We start from the raw sequence: 24,587 nt of genomic DNA, 5'->3' as shown, positions 1-24,587 counted from the left end.
ATCAAAGGCCTTGGTCAGATCTACAAAAGTTGTGTACAGACCTCTGTTCTGCTCCTAGCATTTCTCCTGGAGTTCTCAGGCAGCGAACATCATATCGACTGTTCCTTGGCCCTTTCTGAAGCCACACTGGCTCTCAGGTAGATGACCATCTTCCAGGTGAAGGATCAGCCTATTAAGGAGGATTCTGGCAAGAATTTGACTAAGAGAGAGGCCTCCCTGTGATTGTCAGAAAATAACTTATTTCCTTTTCCTTCATAGAGATAGACAACAGTCATCCTTGAAGTCCTAGGGTTGATAACTTCCTCTTGCCATATAATTGGGAAGGCAGCTTTTGTACGAGCAGTAGACCCCCTATCGTGTAAATCTCAACTGGAATAGAATAAGCATCAAGCACTTTGCCACTGGAGAGAAAACCAACGACATTCAAAACCTCTTCTTCAGTTGGAATCCCTAGAAAGGGATTGACTTCAACTTGAAGCCAATGACTTCAACATCAGTCTGTTGAGAACATCATGGAAGTGTTCAGCCCATCTCTCCAGGATCATGTCTTTATCACTAATCAATGGCAAAGATACTAGAGTGGTTTGCTATTTCCTTCTCCATCTCATTTTACAGATGAGAAAACTGAAGCAAAGAGGGTTAAGTGACTTGGCCAAGATCACATAGCTAGTAAATATCTGAGCCAGATATGAATTCAGGAAGATGTCTTCCTGACTCCAAGACTGATACTCTATCCACTCTGTTACTTAGCTACCCTGGAAGTGGCACAACTCCCTTGTTATTCAGTGAATCCCATTAGGCTCCCTATTACCTCCAAGATCAAATGTAAAATCCTGTTTGGCTTTCCAGTCTTCTTATTTCTCATTACCTGCTATATATCCTGTGATCCAGTAATACTAGCCTGCTTGCTATTCCACAGACAAGACCCTCCTACCAACTCTGGGAACTTTCACTTGCTGTCCCACTTGCCTGGAACTCCTTCCCCCTTCATCACCATTTTCTGGTTTCCCTGACTTCCTTCAAGCCTCAGCTAAGGTCCCATCTTCTCTAAGAAACTTTTCTCACTTCTCCTTTAATGTCTTCCTTTCAAGTTTATCTCCAATTTATCCTGTATATATCTTATATTTGTACATAGTTGTTTGTGTCTTGTTGTCCCACTAGACTTCAGGCTCCATTTTACCTTTCCCTGTAATCCTGGAGCCCATAAGTCATAGTGCCTGGCACATAAATGCTTAATGATTTGACTTGACTGTTGTGCAAGAAGGAAGAGGTTAGAATTTGTGATACAGAAGGAAAACTGAACTAGGCTGAAGGGAATCCTAGATTTTAGAAGAAGAGATTTCAAAAAGGTTAGAGGAAGGATAGGTAAAATTCCATGGCTTAAATCTGTCCAGGGAAAGTTAGCCCTGAAGGATGGAAAGTTCTTAAAGATAAAATTCTGCAGGTACAAAGGAAAATAATTCTGATGAGGAGCAAAAGGGGAGAGACAGATATGCGCACACAGGAAACTGACTAATTTAGATATTCAAAACACATGCAGCAGATGGAAGCAAGAGAAGGTAATAGAAGATGAATACAAAATGGCACCTTCCCTTAAGATTAGTGTCACAAGTACTTAGGTGAACACAAGGGGGTCAGACCTGATATCTTTACATTACCAAGTTATCCTTAAAGGATGCCTAATTTGTAGTCCAAAAGTCTGGGCTGCTATCTCACACCTAGACTCAAACACGGAGCACTTCTTAGTCTCAGGAGAAAAGGTGGGGACCATTGCTAGCCATCATTACCAAACTTTCAACCAATCATATTGTTTCCTGCACCTCTGCTCTGTAAGCAGTCATGTTGCTCTCAAACTCATGATGTCCTCTACCCTTTTCTATTCTTTGTTCTCTACCCTCTCCAAACCAGGGGGCCATCTCCAGTTGTCCTGATCTATATTTTGCCACTGGACCAAGATGGCTCTGGAGGAGAAAGTGAGGCTAGTGACCTTGCACAGCCCTTCCTCACTTAAATCCAATTTACTTAGAAGTCATGGCATCATCTCCCTGATGTCATAGTCCTCTCTGAGAGTGAAAGACAAGCTACAACAGCAGTGTCACAAGTAGTAAAGCTCTGAATCAGCTGAAATTGGTGACAAATGCCAAAGACAATGACTGTGATGGCAAAAACAGTTCCTTTGAGGCATATTAGAGTAAAAAAAAGGAATGAAGAAGGCATAGGACCATTGCTTGGGTGGTTGATATGATGATAAAGGATCACGGAAAGAGCAGACAACTATGCACTCTTAGTTTATTTCCATTGCCTCTGACAAGAAGAATCATCTCTGAACTGGAAAGGATAGAAGAATTAGGAATAAAAGGGGAGTTAATGTTCAAAGTGAGGAGATATTAAGAGAACACCTAGCTGCTCTTGATAAGTATAAATCAATAGACTCAGACAAACTGCCTGGGTGTGATTGCTAAGCGAAGTGATCACAGAGAAAGGGAGAGATGCTGCAAATGTCCCAATATCTTAAAAAGGGAAGACAGTAGTTTGCAAATAATAGAATGATGAGCCAGACTTTAATTCCTGGCAAAAATTTCAGAGCTAATCACTAAAAGGAGCATCTAGAAAAGGAGTATTGAATATCTAGAAAAGGAATTGGACAGCTAGGTGGTGCAATGGCTAAAGTACCAGATCAGGAATCAGGAAGACTCATCTTCCTGAGTTCAAATCTGGCTTCAAACACTTACTAGCTATGTGACTTTGAGCAAGTTATTTAACCTTTTTTACTTCAGTTTCCTCATCTGTAAAATGAGTTAGAGAGGGCAATGGCAAACCACTCCACTGTCTCTGCCAAGAAAATCCCAAATGAGGCTATTAAGGGTTGGACGTGACTGACAAATGACTGAAGAGAAGAAATTTTACAAATTTTCCAGAGTAAGGATGGCTTCATTATGACCAGGTCACTCAATGCAAATGGAAGTATAATTTTTTTTCACTTTTTTTTGCTTTGTTTGGCAACGTGGCTAATATGGAAATATGTTCTGCGTGATTTCATTTGTATAATTGATATTATATTTTTTGCCTTCTCAAATGAGTAGGGTGGGAAGGAGAGAGAATTCAGAACTTAAAATTCTTAGAAAGTGAATGTCAAAAACAAATATTTTTACAAAAGAACAGGTCACTCAAGAATAAGATTTCTTTTTGTTTTGAGAGAGCTTATAGACTAATAGATGAAGGAGAATTTGACAGATAGATGTAGATGAGACTTCAGCAAAGCATTTGAGAAAGCTTTTCATGCTGCGCTTGTCAACAGAGATATGGATTCAACAGTTAGGTAGATTGAGAACTGGTTGAATGGCCAGACCAAAATGGTCATTGATGGGCCAGGTCACCTTGGAAGGGGTCTCCAGTAGACCTGCTTGGCAAAACATTGTTGAACTTCTTTATCAATGACTTTGGTGGAAACATTAATAGCATGCTTACCAAATTTGTATATAGCACAAAACTAGGAAGGATAGCTAAAATGTTAGCTAGCAGAATTGGGATCCAAAAAGGAATTGACAGGATAATAAAATAGAAAGAACCCTGGCTTTGGAGACCTGAGGATCTGGGTTCGTATTTACCTCTGTCCATACATATGTGATCTTGGGCAAATCACAACCTTTCTGGCTTCAATTTTCTCATTTGTAAAATGAGGAGGTTGAATTAAATGATCTCTAAGGTCTCCTCCAGATCCAATTCTTTGCTTCGATGAGCACTGATTTAAGTCTAATACAATGAACTTTTAAAAAGATAATGGAAAAATTCTCTACTTGGGTCTAAAATCCAACCTCAAAGTACAATAGAAGGGAGGTGTGGCCAGATAGCCATTTGTCTGAAAAAGACTCAAAGGTTTTTGAGACCAGCAAACTGAATAGAAGCCAACTACTTGATATGGTGGCAAAAAACAATCTAATGTGTTTGTAGATTGCATCAATAGGCATAATGTGCAGAAGAAAGACTATCGCAATCCTGTCATTCTCTGGCCTAGTCAAGTCAAATCTTGAATTCTGTCTTCTATTCTGGGCATCACATTTTAGGAATGACATGGAAAAGCTACAGAGTGTGCAGAAGAAAAAGACCCAATGAGCAAAGGGCCTCAAAAATCAAGCCACTCAAAAACTGGAAATGAGATGTTTTGTTGGAGAATGAAAAGTTTTAGGGGAGATATAAATGGTATCTTCAAATATTTGAAGGGTTGGAAGAGAGGTTAGATTTGTTCTGCCTGGACCCAGAGGGCAAAGCTAGTAGCAGGTGGATGAGAATTGCAAAGTGGACAATTTAGGCTTAATGTCTTGAAGTGGGATGGGACCCAGTTCTCCAGTTCTTACCATGGGGCTCTAGGCTACTGATTGGTGAGAATTCTCCATAACTGGCCTGACCCAAACTCTAGTATGCTGTTCCTCAGCCATCTTTATGCCAGGTTACTGCTTCAATGCCCACCTTGCCCCCTCTGATCCTTTTCCTTCAGAATTTCCATTCTAGCCCTGGATAAAATAACCAAATCAACATTACCATTCCTGGAACAGATGTGTCCTGTGGTGAATTCCACTCATTATTGCTGTAACTTCTCATTCCAAAGCACCGTTTTCTGGCTGTTACTCCCTTATATATGTTGTCTTTCCTAAGTTCTTTGAAGGGAGGAATGGCCTTGCTTTTTGTAATGGCACACCGAGTACTTAGTGCATGGCACATAGTAGCACTAAAAGAAGACTTTTCATTCATTCATTCACTCATTCATCAAGAAAAGTTTCCTAACAATTATATCTAACCAAAAATTGTCTCCTCAAAAGGTAGTAGATCCTCCTTCTCTTGAGGTCTTCAAGTAAAGACAGATTTCTCTTCCTAGACAATCTCTTCCTTTGTTCTGGCTCTTAGTCTGCCACCCAGGAAAGTGCAGATTTCTGGAAACAATCCCTCCTTGTGACTAGTGTCCATCTGTGCACTTTAGAGATGAGGAGACATGAAAAAAGGGCAAAAGTAGTTTGAATGCCTTCTCCCTACAAAATGCCAGGCAAAATAGCTTCCAGAATGGGGTCTGATGGTATCATGGTATCTCCTCCCATGTGGATCTGACTTTCAGCAACTAGATCAAAGGAAAGGTTGCCCTGTGCATGGCTCTTGTGTAATGGCAACTCTGAGAGACTCCAGGGTCATTGTCCTGGATCAGAATCATTTTGATTCTCTTTATCCCTTAGCTGGATTTGTGCTATGGGGAAATAAGAATAGAATGAGACTCAGGCACAGATTCCAAAACTCTTGTTTTCCAGATCAAACATCAAAACACTTGATGATTGATGGTGATGACGATAACAGATTAAAAATGTATAGAAAGAATGTGACCCAAAAATTCCAATTTGCAACAAAAGACATGTGAGGCATGAGGACTCTGAACAGTTTCAATTTATTAGGGAAACTGATGATCCCCAAGAAATTGGATCCAAGACTCTCCTCTGCAGTCAAAGACCCTTTTCTGCCTGAGGGTTAGGCATATTTATGGAAAATGAGATAATACTAAAAATAAAAAGGGGTAGTACAAATCTTTGATTGGTTAATTTCAAAAAGGGGAAAGTTACATGATTGATCAAGGGGAGGAAGTGGAACTCCATGTTTGACCGTAGGAAATAGCCAAAGGAAGGAACTCCATATTTGGTCAAGGGTAACGTCTCCTAGCCATCTGCTTGTTTAATCAGTGTCCAAGTAACAGGGGGTCCAGGACTTTCTACTGTTTGGTCAGTGACTAGGCAACAGAGTCCTTGGGACTTTTGAACATTTGTTACAACCATCTGGTCATGGCAAATAAGAAACTGTGGTTTTCTGGAATATAGCTATCAACAGCTATCAACATCAGTGGGGGATGGACAGGCATAGCAAGTTCCTTTTCTATATTTAAACATAGGTCAACATACAAATAATTTTAATTTTAATTTTAATCAATACATGGACATTGCCACTAATACATCATAGATTAATCAATCGTAACTCTTATCCTAACAGCATTATCAGATTTAATCCTATTATGTTTAAATCACTAATATGATCACTGATACCCATTAAACCACAATGAACTGATTAAATGCAGATTAAATTTGGTAGGGGTATCAAAATTATTGTCACAATACTTACTGAACAACAGAGCCTAGTTCATAAAGTAATAACAAGGTTGAAAAGTGATACATATCCCTGAATATAGGGAATGTGACTGATAGTGACTTACCATCAGATAGAGACTATGAAATGGCTAAGATTTAAGAATGGCTGACATTCACACATAGTATGTTACAAACAAGACTTGCAAAAAATGGCTGAGTCCAGTAGATTTTTCTATAGAAACAGAGGGGGTTCTTGATAACAATATATTATGTCACTGCTACAAGAAACTGCAGAAGGGTTATTCTTAAGAATCCAGGCTTATAGAATGGCACAGATTTGCAAGAAGATGGTGAAAACTATAAAACTTATTATAGCTGAAGGTTTACAGATTTTTAGTAACTATTAAATACCTAGAAAGGCATGAGGCAAAATTATATACCAGGAGTCTGTTGTTCTTCATAAGCTGACAAATGGCTAGTATAAATTCCAAAATATTCTTGAGAATTCAATGAATAAGCCATGCTGGAATTAGAGCCATTATCACAGGCAAAATTATTACCCACAATTACCTGGACATAATATTCACCCACAAAAAAATTAAGAACAACATTTTAAATATATATTATCATACCAAACACTCAGAAACTCTAATTATGTGGAACTCTAAATATAGAGATGTAGTAGAAGAAATCAAAACCATGTGCTAATAAAAGAGCAGTAGGATGGAAACTTATTTGAAGACCATTTTTATCTGAACTACATCAAACAAAATGATGAAAAGAATGAAACTTTATCAGCAGCAACGAAAATTATTGCCATCTGAGCCCTAACTGCCAACTTTCTCATCTGGGTTAAGTAACATAAGATATGTCTGTGGCCAAGGGGCATAAACTGTTCCTTAAAAGTACTGGTAGAAAGGCCAGTGCTCTGAATAGGGGCAAACTGAGAGCTCTTGTGAGAGAAGCTCACAGGAATAGGGAGGGATAGCTGGAAGAAGAAAACAGGTCGTTTGCATATCATAGCATCTCCCCACCTCCCCTGCAACTAAACTCAGTTGTTTTTATGCTGCCATAAGAATCGAAAGTACAGTCACCACCCTCTAAATTTCAGTGCTCTGGGGCAAACTGCCAATTTCCCAATCCTAGTTTGAACTATAATTGATCTTTGTGCTTCAGAGTTTGTAAAGCAATTTACAAACATTATTTCATTTGATCCTCACAAGTGAGGGTCACAGATTTTTAATATAAATCTCTACTTTCTCAGACTGATTTCCAAGTTCTTATCATCTTCTCTGAATTAGGAGACCCAGACCCATTCCAGTACAGACACTTTCAAGGCCCATAGGATGTCCCAAACCTGCCCATAGATGAAATCTTTCCTACTCTTTAACCTTGGTCCCTCATGCTCCCACTCCTTCCCTCCTTCCACTCAGAATACACTTCTGTCATAGTCTACATATATTCCTGAGGAATCTATACATGGGTATCCATTTATACCTATATATCCCTCAGGATGTGTGTGTTTATATATTATATACACATATAATATATATACACACATACATGCATATATCTATATCTATATACACACACAATTACATATCCAAATTATATATATTCTGAGGAGGGATGTATGTAGATATCTATCTATATTCATGTGTGTGTGTGTGTCTGTGTCTGTGTGTATAAAACCCTCAGGTTTTATACATATGTATAATATATTATATATATTTCTTATTCTTATACTTTTGATACATATATAATATGTGTATTTTATACATGTGTATCATATATGTATGTGTGTATATATATTATGGCATACATTTTCTACATAAATATCATACATATATCCCTCCTTAGAATGTTCTGTACTCACTGCCTATTCAGGCCCAGAGCTATCTAGTCCAAGCTTTTGGTTATCCTGATTGCAGTACCAGTCAAGTTAGAGCTTGAAGAAATCTTTTATTATGATGCAGATCTAAGTCAGGCAAGCTCGGTGATTCAGATTTGGGGTTAGAACGCAGTGAGATACTTGTGGACCATAATATGGAATAAAAAAGATTTTACTAATACTAAAGGATAAAAGGATATAATTCCTAAGGTTAAAAAATATAGTCATTCGAATAAAATAGCTACTCCCTTAATTTTCACCACAAAAAATAGCTGGGCTAGGTCAGTGGGATTTCTTGCAAGGCAGTAGGAATTCTGTTGTAGCCTCTGACAACTTCCTTTAAGGTTGAGATGGCGACGAAGCCAAACTGATGATGATCCTAAGAATGGCCTTGTTCCTTTAGAGGAAAAACATCGAAACTACAAAAAACAGGTACCACTCCTTCTATACCTTATAAATCATACAACACCATTTTATAAATGAGGAAAATGAAATCCCAGAAAGGAGAAAATTATTTTCTGAAGGTCACATGGCCAGTAAGTGATCGATCTGGGACTCTAAATCAGGTTTCCTGAGTCCAAGTCCAGAGTTCTTTCCATTGTACTAGAGTGCCACTCCTAGATGGCAGTGGCGGACAGAATCTGGTTCTCTAGGTTTAAACAGCTTCTCCATAGGAAAGTGACTACCTCTGAGTACACTGTCAAATAATTGAAGTACTGTCATGTGAAAGAAAGACTGGCCCCAGAGCACAGGAGTAAGAGCAACCAGAAGTACATTATAGTTCAGCAAGACCTTCCTAACAGAACAATCTAATCATGGAATGAACTGCACAAGGAAATATTTAGTTCCTTATCATTAGAAGAGTTCTAGTAGAGGTAGAATGACTATTGAATGCCATAGAAGGGCTCTGTTCCTAGGGCATGAGGTTAGATCAGATAATCTTTAGGGTCCTTTATAGCTCTAAGATCTAGAGAGAGAATACTAGATGGAATCAGAAAACTTTGGTTCAAATTCATATGCTTCCACTTACTACGCACCTGGACAAAACACTTCACTTCTTGGGTTTCGCTTTTTTGTAAAATGGGAGAGGTGGTGGCAATCTCTAAGGTTTATTCAGCTCCTGTGGTCTTAAAAAAATCTAAGATTGTTTATAGTTTAGTATATCTCTCAGATATTTTGGTTGAGCCTAGATATTATCAGATTCACTACTAATGACTCTAGGACAGATAGCAGCATAGATATTGTCAGAGTGTTTACCAGCTGGGATATGCCCAAGGCACCGTTCAGGACTGAATACTCTGACTGAAGAGACCTAAGGAGTGAACGTAAGCATAGACTTTTCCTACCATTAGCAACACGAGTCTGGACAGAGCACTCAATGTAGAGCACTGGGGAATGCGCTGATCAGATAGAAAACTGCACTGCGAGAGCTCAAATGTGAATATTAAGGGAAGCCAGACATTGTAGCACTTGAGTTATATAAACATGGAAAGATACGAAGCCATGTGTAGATAGTGACAGGTCATATATGTCTCTATTAGGTCCTCTGGACAGTTTACAGGCTCCTTCTTTCCCACCCTTCATATCCCTAGATACTAAAAGAAATTTCTCTTTCTTCCCATTTTTTAAGCTTTTATAAAAGGATAGTTAGTGTAAAGATATATAGCAAGAACAGAAGTACAAAAAATTCCCCCCCCAAAACATGGGCCCACAGTCTCCCCTTTACTACCTTGGGGATAGAGGGATAGAGGGGTAGAGGGCTCAAACTTAATGAAAATTGCTATATATTATTCTTCTCATCAGGTTCACTGATCAGTCTGCACCTCTGTTACTTCTAGACTAGACTGGATAGGTTACTCTACTGGGCAAATTCTTAGCTTACCACCCTCTGACTTCTGGCAAATCTTGGCACTGACTCCAGCTTCCAGACCTCTCATGGAAGGAAATAAACATTTATTAAGCACCTATTGTGTGCCAGACACTGTGTTAATCAGTTTACAAATAATATGACCTCATTTGATCCTCACAACCTCCCTGGGATGTAGGCACTATTTCTATCCTCATTTTGTAGTTGAAGAAATTAAGACAGAAAGAGATTAAGTGACTTGCCCAGATTCACACAACTAGGAAGTATCTGATGTCATGTCGAACTCAGGTCTCTCTGACCCCAGGCCCAGTGCTCTATGCACTGTACTGCCTAACACCTGATGGTTTACTCTCCTTACATTTCACAACTCACAAGGTTGTAGCTAATCCAATCTCCTTCAACCCAAAAGAAAAGAGCAAATATAAAGTGGCAACAGAGGCCGTAACCTGTCCCATACTGTTGGAATCTCACCTTTGAGCTCATCACACTTTACCTTGCTTTATATTTGTCTTTATATATGATGCATTCTGTCCTTCCCTCCTTCTCCTGGTAGAACATAAGTTCTTGAGGGGAAGGATTGTGCCAGTTTTTGTCCTGGTATCCCCTGTGCCTGCCACTGAGTAGGACTGTAATAAATGTTTGTTGAACTTAATTCAAGTCCCAGCAGACAATATGTGACCCATAAGCATGTGATGAAGATGAGCTGGGTAAGCCAGGGTATACCCAGTTTACACTCTATGTAACCTGTGCATCTCTTCAAGATGTAGGTTGTAGAAATTGTTGTGGCAACACTATTAGGCCAGCTGAGTCAATCAGTAAACACATATTAAGCACTTACTATGTGCCAGGGCAGCTAGGTGGTACAGTGGATAGAGCATTGGGCTTGGAATCAGGAAGACCTGAGTTCAAATCTAGCCTCAGACACTTACTAGCTGTGTGACCATGAGCAAGTCTCTTAAGCCCTATTCGCCTAAGTTCCCTGACTGTAAAATGGGGATGCCGGAGAAGGAAATGGTGAACTACTCCAGTATCTTAGCCAAGAAAACCCCATGGACACAGAGTCAGAAACAACTCAATGACAACAACAAGGGAGATACCAAGAAAGGCAAGAGACAGCACCTGTCTTCAAGAACTCACAATCCAATAGGAGAGACAATAGACAAAAAACTCTGCACAAATGAGCTGTATTTCCCAACGTAGTGTAACCCTTGTTCCAAAAACAATTTGTGTGGGACTCTCTCGTTATTGGTGGAGATGAATACCTTGGCAGTTTCTGAAAAAGTTTCTGAAATTTCTGGGAATTTTCTGAAAATTCTGGGAATAGGTGAAAGAGTTCCAGTCTTTGCCAGTCCCTTCTAGGACTCTTCAAGGGCCAGTCCCCTTTGGGATTCATCAAGTTAGGTGCTTTGGACACTTTGGAATTCCAGCTTCGAGACAGAGAAGATGGAAGAGTCAACCCCACTTGAGGTTGTTGAAAGAAAAGACTCCGGGAAGACATGAAAGGGACTGGCAGATGCCCTCATGCCCCTATTCCCAACTTGCTACACTGGAGTTTCTCTTTAAGGAATATCTTGCTTGAGCTGAATTACTTTGATCCTAACGGGAGAACTCCTTTACTTTGTATTGTCTGGTATATATTCTCTTCTCTGATTTCTGTTTTGCTACTGATTTGGATAAATGGGTTTCTTTGTTATTCCCAATGTGTTGTGTTTATTCTTCAATTCCCAATATTCCTGGGAAAGAAGTCAAACCTTGGATATAGATATTGGGATTTCCTTTCCTGCCCAAACTGATAAAATGACCAGAAATTAGAGGGGCCTCAATCATATTCTCTAGACTAAAAATATTTAAGGAACAGATAGATATGCTTCTAGCTTGCTACCCTCTCTCTCTGAGGAGAATGGATCAGCCTCTGGCCCCAACCTCCTTTTTCTACTCCTGGCAGGAAAGTCTCCCTTGGAGAATGGTTGGGGGGAAGGAGGGGAGAAGAAGCTGGACATGTCTATTCTGTCTCCCTTTGAGCCACATAAGGACAGCCCTCACTACATAACTATGACCCCACTCCATTACAAGAGAATCAAGAGTTTTGTTAGTATAATTCAGCATTATTAAATATACAGCAAGACCCTATTAGGCAATTAGAAGCTCCAAGGTAGTAGTTGAATCTTATCACCACATCTGTTAGGTCAGTAGGAAAGAGGGCGCATCTGGGTCATTCGGAAGCTTTCTACCCATGGCTCAACAGTGAGCGGGCAGGCCTGCAGGCTTCTCCTTTTGTATTTGAAACATAACATGGCATTTCAGAGGCATATAGTACTGGGGGAGAAATGGAAGAAGCATGTGCATGTGCCTACTACTGGATTCCTGAGGCCTTGGCCCTGCCACACACACACACACTGTCCAGATTTCTAAGGGGGCAAATGATGATTGATAAGCTCATATTGCAGTATCAGCAAAGGCTGAATCTCTGGTTCATATCTTCTGAGTCTTCTCTATGCCCACCCAGACCCAAATAGGGCATGTGTGAGGTCTGGAAGCTTGTTAGCTAATTATACTTAAGAGACCAGCAGTCTCCCCCACAGAAAGCCTTTTACACAGCAAACATTCAGTCAAATATTTGCTAACTGGATGGATAGAGGGAAGAAAACTATGCCCTTGAAAAGACTGGGAATGTTAAGCCAGGAGGGGTGAAGATTTGGGGATAGATGTGGCTATTTCCAAATATTTGAAGACCTTTCATGTGAAAGAGAGATAATATTCTTTCTGCTAGGCTCCAGAGAGCAGAACTAGGACCAATGGGTGGAATTTGCAGAGAAGATTTGTATTTGACATAAGGAAAAACTTTCTAAGTATTAAAGCTATCCAAAAGTGTAATGAACTCACCCTTGGGGGAGTTCAGGGTTGTGCTGAAACCAGTTTGAATTGGTTTTCTCTCTTTCTCTGCATGCATGCATGTGTGTGCTTGCATAGCACACACACGTTAGATTTTTCAGTGTGAACATTACTCCTTGGAAATAGGCAAATGCTACAAAGCAGGGTTTGATTTATTGTTTTGTTGATTGTCTAGATTTAAGAAAGTGATAGAAAAATATTAACAATACAGATTAAACTTAAAAATGTGCAGTTTTTGGTGAGCTAATTGTTCGACATTTATTAGCATGAAAGTGCTTAGCACAATGCCTAGCAAACAGTAGGAGCTATACAAATGCTTATTCCCTTCCTTCTTCCTTCCCTTGTCAAGTTCCTCACCATTGTTAAGTTTTTAAAATGAGAAAACCCTAGTAGTACAAATAACCTAACAGTTGATAACAAAGTCAAAAGCTCATAATGAGGCCTATGGCCATGAGAGTGTACAATATTCTGGGGCCTATTAGCATGTTACAACCTTCCTTAAGGGAGACTGTCATGATGGTCACAAAATCATCTGGCCTAATCTTATAACAACTCATCCCCTCTGACAATGACAAAAATCCACTGGGGGCAGTCTCCTTCTCCTGGATCTATTTTCCAGGTCAGTTGTTTTTCCAATGAGATATTTCATATTATCTTCCATTTTTTCATTCTTTTGGTTTTGTTTTGTGATTTCTTGGTTTCTCATAAAGTCATTAGCCTCCATCTGTTCCATTCTAATTTTTAAAGAACTATTTTCTTCAGTGAGCTTTTGAATCTCCTTTTCCATTTGGTTAATTCTGCTTTTTAAAGCATTCTTCTGCTCATTGGCATTTTGAACCTCTTTTGCCAATTGAGTTAGCCTATTTTTAAAGGTGTTATTTTCTTCAGCATTTTTGGGGTCTCCTTTAGCAAGCTGTTGACTCAGTTTTCATGATTTTCTTGCATCTCTCTCATTTCTCTTCCCAATTTTTCCTCCACCTCTCTTACTTGATTTTCAAAATCCTTTTTGAGCTCTTCCATGGCCTAAGACCACTGAATATTTATTTTGGATGTTTGGGATACAGAAGCTTTGACTTTTATGTCTTTCTCTGATGGTAAGCATTGTTCTTCCTCATCAGAAAAGATGGGAGAAGATATCCGTTCATCAAGAAAGTAACCTTCTATAGTCTTATTTTTTTTTCCCTTTTTTGGGCATTTTCCCAACCAGTTACTTGACTTTTGGGTCCTTTGTCAAGAGTAGGGTATACTCTGGGGATTCGTAAGGTTTCAGTTCCTCCAAGGTGGCACAATCAAGCGTGTACACTGGTCTGGGATTTTTGAGCCCAGAATCTTAGCAGAGTTTCCTCTTCACAACCACCTCTCCTCCAGTTCCACCAAGCCAGCACTGGGGGCTGAGATTCAGATAAATTGCAGGAGCAGGGCTGCCATTCAGTGTGAGATAAAGATCAGCTGCTCAAATCCCTCAGAAATTAGGTGGGGGCAGGGCCTCTACACAGGGCTGAGGTTAGAGTCAGCTGCTCAGCGCCCCCAGGGGTTTTACGATCCAACAATGGATGCAGGCTGCTGTAGGGGCTGCTGTGGGAAGTGCTGCCACCTGCCTGATGTGGCCTCTGTGCCCACTGCCTGAGGCCAGAGCCATGGGAAGGCCCTTCTCCCTTCTCAGCCTGCTGAAAAAACCCTGTCACTGACCTTTGGCGTCTGTGATTGAGGAATCTGCGAACCACTGCTACTGCAACTGGGGATTCCGTGACTGGAGATTCCACCCCCTGGCTTGCTTGGTTCTCCTCCTAGAGCTGCCCCACAGCCAAGGCTGGGCTGGGCTCCACTCTGCGTCCAGGGCTACAGACATTTCCTATCACCCCTTCAGGTCACCCTGGGCTGGAAATCTCCTCCACTCTGTTGTTCTCCACTTTTGCTGCTCTAGAATTTGTTGAGAGTCTTTCTTTACAGGTATTTTATGGGCTGTGGGGGGAGAGCTGGCACATATGTGTGTCTTTCTACTTTGCCATCTTGGCTCTGCCCCTGGCAGTCTCCTTCAGAGGACAGATTTACATGTTATCTTCATTCCCAATGTTCTTATCATCTTGAGTCCCAGATGTCTCAGATAGTTTTCTGATCATGGCACAGGTCTCATTCTGGAGTAGGTCTTGTTCTATGGTTCCAGGTCACTGGCAGAAGTTCTCAGTTGCTTACTTCTATGTTTGTAACACAGAACTTAATACAAGTTAGTACAGCTTCTTCATAAAACCCAGTTCAACAATTTAGAATTTCTTAGTTTTCAATAATTAAACCATCTCAAACTATTAACAATGCTGTCAGCATACTGAAGAAGAAAATCTCAAAAAGGAGTCCATGAGGGTCTAACTTGCGAAAATAAAGTCATTTTAAAAAATTATCAGACAGAATGGAGGAATGATTTCTATTCAATTTGGGAATTTATAGGTAGAATTCTTAATCCAATTTCAAGAACTTGTTAATTTCCAAATTGTGATTGTGTTACTTTCTTAAAATTTATTAATCTAAATTTTTTCTAATTAAAAAATTCATTTTGTCTAATTCTATTTTCCTCCTTAGGAGGAAATATATCTTATGCTTACAAATAAAAATTACAGGTTATTGTTGTGTTTGTCCTTCCTTCTTGAAGAGGATCATGACATCAGGGAAATGATGGCATGACTTGAACTTAACTTTGATTTGAGTGAAGGAGGGCTGTGCAAGGTCACCAGTCTCACTTTATCCTCCAGAGCCGTCTGGGTCCAGTGGCCTGATATTCATCAGGACAAATGGAGATGGCTCAGGAGGCAATGGGAGACCCTGGTCATTTTAGACTATGGTCTTTTTGGGTTCTCATTTTGAGTGAGGTAACACCCATTCAGAGAATAGGTCTCTTTAAGAAGTGAATCAAAGAATGGTCCCTTTAATTAAAAAAGAGAGAGAGAGAAAAAAAAAATCAAACTGGGAAGTGAAGACCCTCAGGTTTACTGGCCAAAAGAGAGTTGCTATTTACACAGGAGGGTTCAAAAAAATATGAAGTCAGCCTTGTTCACTGGTCCTGATTATAGAAATTTGCTATAAAAGAAAAAAGAGGACATAATTATACCACAGGGAAGATGCTTCCCTGGCTCCATCATGATTTCAGGCAAGAGACATAAAGGCAGCCAATCATATAACAGCACTACCCCAGCTAGCTAAGAATTCACCATGTGGGAAAATCTCTTATATGGGAAATTGAGTCAAGAGGGTCTTACCTCAGGCTTCACAAGGTCGCCACCTTGACTATTCCTCAGGGACAAATATCTGCCAGTAGAAGCAGAGCACAGATCCTACTTCCACTGAGCTGTTTGGCATTTTCCTTGAAATGGTGAAATATTGATTTAATGACCCTGAAATCAAATTCAAATTATCATCTACAGTCCCATAAGATCTCAAATAGCAAAGCTTCATTAATGACGGCTTGGGGTTAGGTTACTATTGTCTTTCACAAATTGCAATAACTATTGGAAATAAGCACATATAGATAGATCTTACTAGTTTAAATTCATACTGAAGTAAAGACTGATCATTTGGAAATTAAGGGTAACCATATTCAAGAGTTTCTCAAAGCATGGGAGAAGTCTCTGTGGCATCAGAGTCAGACCTGGCAGAGTAGTAGGCAGATTAGAAGACTGAATCAAAATACCAGATGCTACCCACCTTTTATCAATGGAAAAAATCCATTTATCAAATGGATAAAAATGGTTTATATTTTGAGTAGGAGTTCCCACAGCCTGATTTGTAAATTCCTGTATTTAGGAAGTAATGGAGATAAGAGATCATTTATCTATAAGCTAATTCTGTTAAGATTTTTAACAGGGTCATTATCATTAGTATGCATTACCATCAGTTTCCCTTTTAGAGAAACCTTGGAATATGCTCTAATGCAACAATTAAGGTACCACCTAAAAAGAATAACCAGATTAAGGGCAATAAGAGCCCATTTAACAAGGATGGCTAACAGGCCAATTCCCTGTAATGACGTGAACCAAGAAGAAGAATTCCACCATTAGCTATCATCAGATGTTCCATGAGTTTCTGTTACAATTTGCTGAGTTTCATTCATAATATAGTGGAGCTCATGGATATTTGTAAACAATTTCCCCTGAGCTACTGATATAAGAACAACAGGGCATATCCTCCCCCTAAAGTAGCAGTGAGAACATTTAAGGCCAAGCGGTTCTGTGGGACTGCCTTTGCTAAAGAATTAATTTCTCTTAATCTCACTGGATATTTGCAAGGTGGCTTGGTTTATTTCTTGAACAGGAGTTTCCTCAGCCTGATTTGTAAATTCCTGTAGTTAGGAAGTAATGGAAGTATCTCCCCCTAGCAATACTAGAGGAAAAGATTTTGCTTGGATAGGGCTATGTCCAAAAAGCATTTCAAAAAGAGATATATGTAATTGCCACCTTGGTTTACTGCACAGATAGAACAATGCTATCAGTACACAGTACATCAGTACACAAACTTGCCAGTCATGACTTCAAGCTCCTTATTCATATACTCAACTTAGACTGAGCTTTGGGAGTGGTAAGATATGTGGAATTTTGGGGTCACTCCTAGACAAGAGAATGTTTGGGAAAGGATAGAATCAGTAAAGTGGGTATCCTCATCGATGCAGGCTGGTGAGCCAAAGTGAGGGACATTCACATTCAGGAGTGTTTTAGCAACAAATCCAACTGTGGCATGAAAACCAGGAAAGGCCTCTACCCATCAGGTGAGTGGTCAATGATAACAAGACAGTCCTTGTAATGGCCATCTTTAGGCATGTAGATGAAGTCAATCTGCAAATGTTTTGAGGGTGTATAAGCTAGAGGGTGCCCACCATTGGCTTTGTCACAAAAGGCACGTTAGTTGTAAGCCTGGCAAGTAGGGCAAGAGTCACATGCAGGACAGCTATGTTGGTGATACCTTGAGCGCCAAAGTGGCCCCCCTTATGGACAGGTAGACCTATTTGGTGATAGAAACTCCAGGGAAGGAATGGTTTGTCCTCTGAAGTCACCCAGACAGCAATTGCCTGCTTTGCCTCTTACTGTTGTTTCCACTTCTCCACTTCAGGAAAGAGGGATGCTATCATCACCCATGGGAACGATTAAAAATATGTGCAGAGCCTTCCAAGGCGTCAACCTTGGCAGTATCATGAACACGATTGTTCCCTCTTGAAACATTAGTCCCTCCCATGTGGGCAGAGCAGTGAAGAGGGGCCAGGGCAGACAAGACACCTTTGGTGAATTCTGCATTTACAACACTCTTGCTGGCTGATATCAGAAAGCTAGAGCAATCCTGCAGCACCAAATGCCTGCTGGAGAGTCAGTATGATTCATGGTGCTTTGCCCTTTGGCTAGTGACACAGCTGGGTAAAGGCCACAAGATCAGCAGCCTGGGAGCTGAGATTAAGGGTCAGTGAAGCCGCCCAGATGGCGTCACACTTAGGAACCATAGCAACACCAGTATAGCGAACATGGTCTCTCATAAAAGAGGATCCTTCAGGATACAAGTCAGCAAGGGTCTACAAAGGGGTTTTTCAGCCACAATCACTACTGAGGCACAATCATGGAGAAGATCCTCCAACGTGAGCAAATCAAGGAGCAACATAGCAGGATTTAGCACAGCTTGGCATCTGAGAGTGATATTCTCTTTACTAAGAGCAAAGTCCTTTCATATCTGGCAAATTTCTGATCGGAAAAAACCTAAGTTTGGTGGTGAAATAAGAGTGCCTCTTATCATGGAAGTACTGTACTTTTAGAAGGGAAGCCACAATTAAAATCATACACCTATTCCACTCAAGAGCAGTGACAGCCACAGCCCAAAGTAGGCAGGGTGATGCTCCCATAGCCACAAAATCAATAATAATATGAAAAATAAGCTACTGGGTGAGGAGCAGGCCCCAACATCTGAATTAGGACACTGGAGGCTAACTCCCTTTGTCTGTGTAGAAAAAGAGAGAAGGACTTACGGTAATCTGGGAGTCTCAGTGCAGTTGCTGATAACAGGGGCTGTTTGAGCTCCACAAAAGCAGAAAGGTGTTAATTGTCAAGGTCCTGAAACAGAATCTTTAGTTAGTGAAACAAGGGGCTTGGTAAACCCACTGAATGAAGGTATCCACTATCTGCAGTGTCTGGCTGCTCTTAAGATGGCATGCAGCTGTTGCTTAGTGGTGGGTGTAGAAAGTTGCTGGATAGTCTGAATGGGTGTAGGCAAAATAGAATTAGTCCCAGCAGCTAGGATAAATTCCCAGATGTTTCACTTATGGAAGGCACGACTAGACTTAGATACTTTATAGCTTCTTTGTTAAAGTAGACAATAACTGTCCTGGCAAATCTCAGTCTCTGGAGCCGCTAGAAGCAGATCACCCACATACTGGACCAAAGTGGCACCTTTAAGAGTGATGGAAGCCAAATTGTCCAAAGCCAAAATGATTTGAGAGAATCAAGTAAGACTCTTTACATACCCTTGAGGGAAACAAGTCCATGTCCTCTGTGAGTTTTTCTAGGTAAAAGCAAAACAGGTGTTGGGAATCTGGGTGTATGGGAAATCAAAAAAAAAAATCTGCCATTGTAAATCAGGTTACCTCACAAGGAATCAAGGAAATGGTGATAGCAGGGTTGGATACCACAGGATGTCTAGTGTAACAGTTAAATTAAGGTAAATGGAGGCACAAAGTTTCTAGCCCAATTTATTAGCAAAGTGTGAATTTCCCAAATAAATCGGATTTCAACTTCTCCAGCAAAGAAAAGTCCTAGAATGAGGGAGACAGCTCTCTTTTATAGTTTCAGGGAGTAAGAAAATAGGAAGGCTGGCATCATAGATGGAAGAAAATATGATTGGACGGAAACTGAGAAGACTAGCAACAATTCCTTCCTTCCTTCTTGCTACTAAGAATTGTTCGTTGTTTGAATTCAGCTTTATCTGCAAGGACAGAGATAGCAAATCAGACTTTTTTGTAGAACAAACCAGACATCCTTGAAGGATAGCTTAGCAGTATAAAGATACTATCCCAGACTTCTGGTCCACCTGCTTCCTTCAAGGGTAACAGATTTCCTTGAAACAAGAACAGAAGTGATTAACAGGAGAACTGGATTTCCAAACTTAATTCATTATAAGCCAGCTAAATTTCTTAATTAAGTTCAGAGACAAAGACTTGGGCAGTTAACAGAATAAAAATCAATTAACTATAAATTAGACCAATTAGAGAAAAAAGAGACAATCTGATTATTTCACTAGGTATAACATAAGTGTTAATAGTGCACCAATCATGACCAAAATGATAAACAGGTTTGCCATCTGGACCTCTTTAGGCCTTTTAACCAGAAGGATTGGCATTTTGTAAGGTAATTTGTAAGGAATTGTAATATCTTGGTCTCTTCAAGAACTGATGGTAGGTGAAATACCGTCAATGGCTTTCTTAGACAAAGGATACTGGGAGATAGAGGGGAGCCCCCTTTGGTTTTAATAGTGACAGGAAATAGATTTTAGAAGTCATGCATCCGAGGATGAAGAGGCACAAAGGGAGTCAAGTCATATGGGATGCTGCTAATTGTCCCCAACTGCCTCCTGATCACTAGGAATGAGAATGGAGAACAGAGAGAGGGAATCCTCAGGCAGCAACAGGGATAATGCACTATTAGGGGAACAGGAAACAGTAGCCCTAAGTTTGCATAGGATATCTCCCCCCAATAAGTTTACAGGGGATTTGGGTATAAGGAGGAAGGAATTTTCAACAGAAGAAAGGGCCTCCATGGACACCATGTGATAGGACAGTTTTGGAACATTCTGAAGCTTCCCTGAGACCTCAATATTTCAAGACCCAATATAGTTGGAACCAGGTTTACTCACTAAAACTGAATAAGAGGTGCCAGGGTCCAATAAGTAATCACAGAGTATGTCCCCAACCTTAAGGATGACATGGGGTTCATTATTTTGGGAAACGAAATGGACGGGAGTGACTGGGGCCAAGACACCAGGTTCAAGGAATACACAAGGGTCCTCTCCAAATTCCCCATTCCCAAGCCCTCCCATGCACATTCATGAAGCAAAGTTTCTCTGGGAACCTCCAGGACCATTCCCCCCCTTATTTCTGAGAGCTCTTTGTCTCTTACAACTGCTTCAAGCAATATGGCCTTTCTTTTCACAGTAAAAACATTGGCATAATTCTGGAGCTTTAGATATAGCCTCTGAAACAGCCTGTTCAGTTTTATCTTTTTCCTGTTTCTCCTTCTTCTCTTTGTCCTGTTTTGCCCTCTCTTATTTTTCTTTCTTTTTCTCCATTTCAAAAGCATATTGGACAACGGTCTTAAGCTTACATATAGGCAACACAGAGCCATCCAGGGCATCTCTCACAGGAATATTCTCATATTTCAGGCAATGATTGATGAACAAAATGTATGCTAATGATGCATGCATCTCAAGGGCTGGTGGGGTCTAATCTTCCATAAAATTGAGCACTTTTGTACAATCTATCATAAAAACAATTGGAAGGGGTCTCATTCTTTTCTTGTAATGTCTCTTGGAACTCAGTCCAGTTCTCAGCACAAGTATTCATAGCCATATGCCAGAGATTGCCTAACCCGTGGTAATCTAATGTAATCATCCTGATTATTGGGGTTCTAATGTGGGTCTTACAAATACCAATTAGGGCCCCCCTTTCAACAGATCAAATCTATTCACTTTTTCTATACTAGCTTGTCTCTCTTCCTGGCAGGGTAGAATTTCCATTAAATCAGTTACATCTGCTCAGGTAGGGTTAATCAAGATATTAGGAGACACCCTGTTTTCCAGAGCTAAGCTTCTCAGGAGAGAGATTTCCTTGAAGAAATGCCATTGGATGACTTATCCTCAGACAGAAGCTTAGTCACTACATTTTGCTCCAACAGAACCAGTACTCTAAATGCTTTGGGTATTCACTTCTGGTTAGCCATAAATCTTTTAATTTATAATAATTGAAGGTACCATATCTAGGCTAAAATCTTTCATCAGCAGAATTTCTATCTGTTTTACAGCAAATATCACATAACCTAATTGCCTGTTTTTATGTCATTCCAGTCTCAACTGGGAACTCCCCTTTATCCCAGGCTTTAAGGAGTTTTTTCTACGACAGCTCCTTTTGGCACAGTATTTTTTTTTTTTAGCTGTTTTTAGCTCCCATTATTCTAGAAAAATTTTCTTAGATTTGGCTGAAAAAAAATTTGTAAAACACACACACACACACACACACACACATACACACACACACGACTGATTGATGGACTCTCCCATGACTCCCAACTGAAACAATGATTAATGAAATGGAAATAACAAGTCAAACACCCAGATATTAAACATCAAGAATGAAGCTTCAAAAACAAATCAATTGTGCCCATATAGGACAATTTTAGGACTTTTCTATCCTTAGACTGATTTTGCTCTGTATTTTTTTTTAACTGTGGAATGTCTCTGCTCCCTCAGTCTTAAAAGGTAAAATGCTTAAATACTTACATATGTCTCCCAGCTTATACCAAGAGTTCCCCTTGAAGAAAGAAATTTTTAGAAAGAGAATTCCTGAAATTTGCTCTTCATGTCAGCTAGTTTCCCCTATCTTTCTATGTTGTCACCTTTTTCTCCTTTCTTTCCTCAATCTCTCCCCTTTTCACCGTTACTCTTCTCTTTAAGGAACCTGTCTATCATCCTAAATCTCCACCTGCCCCCACCTCATTTGGGGAGTTTTTAAACAGTGTTTATTTTTTTTTCTTCTGGTCAGCCTACAGCCTAGTCTGCCTCTGGTATTTCTGTTGTAGGTAACCTCATCTGTCTTTAAAAATTCCACCTAAAAAGAGGAGACGTTTAACCTGACTCTTTAGGCTGTTTTTCATGGTGAAATTTTTGACCAGGCATACAACTTGACAGAGGACCTTAGAGAAGTGCTTTATAAAGAGAGCAGTTCGACTTTAATGCTGAGCTACCTTAGGAACCTAGCTGATGACAGAAGGGTTCCATCTCCTACCTTGTTGATGGAGGTCTCCATCCATTTCAGAAATCCAAGACCCATATTCCTCCAGCTTGGTGCCAAGTGGGCTGTTGCTGCCAGAACTGTCTTGTGATTATTTGAGAGATGTATCAGTTTCTTCTGAAGTCAATCAACTACAGAAGCCTTTGTAGCAGTTTGTTGTGTATTCTAAGGACCCAAATGTAAGCTTTAATGGCCCATTTCCTTGTTTTTCCTGGTTTATGACTTTCAACTTTGTGGACTTTGGCTGAGATTAAAGGATTTATTGAAGATGCAAACTACTCTGTTGGCTTGTTGGATGAAGGAACATATCTTGGAAATGTTATTAATAACTATGTCTATGAATATATCCTAACAGAAAAAAATGCATTTTTTGTTGGAGATCTTGGAAAAAATGTGAAGAAACCCAGTCAAGGCAGAATGTTGCGACTCAAATAAAGCCATTCTACACAGTAAAATGCAATTTGGCTCCAGCTGCTCTAGAGATTTTAGCAGCTCTTGGAACTTGGATTTGCATGTTCCAGCAAAAATGAAATGACAGTGGTGTAAGAGTTGGATGTTTTTCCTGAAAACATCATTGATGCAAGTCCATGTAAGCAATCTTTTCTGATAAAGTATGCAGGGTTAACATCATGTCATATGACAATGAGACTGAATTGAAGAAAATTGCACATAATCATCCAAATGCAAAGTTCTTACCACACATCTCAGTAGAAGATACTGCTGTCGATGAAGAGAGTTACATAAAGTTTGACACCAAGCTGAAGAATTGTAGGCATCTCTTGGAATGTGCTAAGGAGCTTGACCTCCAAATAGTTGGTGTTAGGTTTCACTTTTCCAGCTCTTGCAAAGAACCTCAAGTGTGTGTATTCATACTGTAGCTGATGCTCAATGTGTGTTTGCCATGGCTGGAGAATTTGGCTTTACGATGACCATATTGGATATTGGCCTAGTCTTCATGGGTAGCAAATCATGTCATCAGCCCATTGTTGAGCATTTACATTTCTGATGGACCTGGCATTGAGTTCATTTCAGAACCTGGAAGCTAGTATGCATCTTCTGTGTTCACTTTAGCAGTTAATCATTGAAAAGAAAGTTGTTGAAAATGATATTTCCTCTGGAATAGGAAAAACTCAGAGTAACAAACCAGCCTTTGTGTATTACATGAATGAAGGTGTTTATGGTTCTTTTGCAAGTCTGATAACTTGAATACCATTCCAGAGGTTCATAGGAAATAGAAGAAAGATGTGGTCCATCCTGTGATGAACTTGATCAAATGGTGAAAAACTGTCTTCTTCCTGAGCTGAATGTGGGAGATTGACTGATCTTTAATAATATGGAGGCAGACACCCTCCATGAACCATCTGCTTTTAATGATTTTCATAGGCCAACTATTTATTATGTGATATCATTCAGCGATTGATATGAGATGCAACATGTTGGAATTACTTCAGACACAATGATGAACTTCTTTGTACCCCTTGCATTCAGCTGAGCCAAGACAACAGCAGCTCTTCCACTGAAGCTTGAAAGAGTCATTAATGCCTTTTAGATCTGAAGTTGCAAGTTAAGCTTGTCTGGTCCACATTCCAGTGTGGAAGAAAAATTGAACAATCTTAACTATCCACTCTCCAAAACTTGGAAGAAATTAGTAATAATAGCGAACTGGGACCAGGGAAAACCAGCTTACAACTACAATTCTTTGGGGTAAGGTGGGAATAAGCATTTAAAATAAAGTATGCAACAAATGACTTAGTGAAGATGGAAGCCCATCACTTGGATTCCCCATTACAAACCATTTACATA

At 40.0% G+C, this 24,587-nt stretch overlaps 1 pseudogene; it reads left to right on the top strand.

The window, feature by feature from the left end:
- Positions 1-24,311, top strand: part of LOC140523092 (antizyme inhibitor 1 pseudogene) — a 36,445-nt pseudogene extending 12,134 nt beyond the window's left edge.
- The last annotated feature ends 276 nt before the right edge of the window (positions 24,312-24,587 follow it).

This window comes from Notamacropus eugenii, chromosome 2 (assembly GCF_028372415.1).
Source record: "Notamacropus eugenii isolate mMacEug1 chromosome 2, mMacEug1.pri_v2, whole genome shotgun sequence".
NCBI classification, from domain to species: Eukaryota; Metazoa; Chordata; class Mammalia; order Diprotodontia; family Macropodidae; genus Notamacropus; species Notamacropus eugenii.
This window is presented reverse-complemented; position numbering and strand designations above follow the sequence as displayed.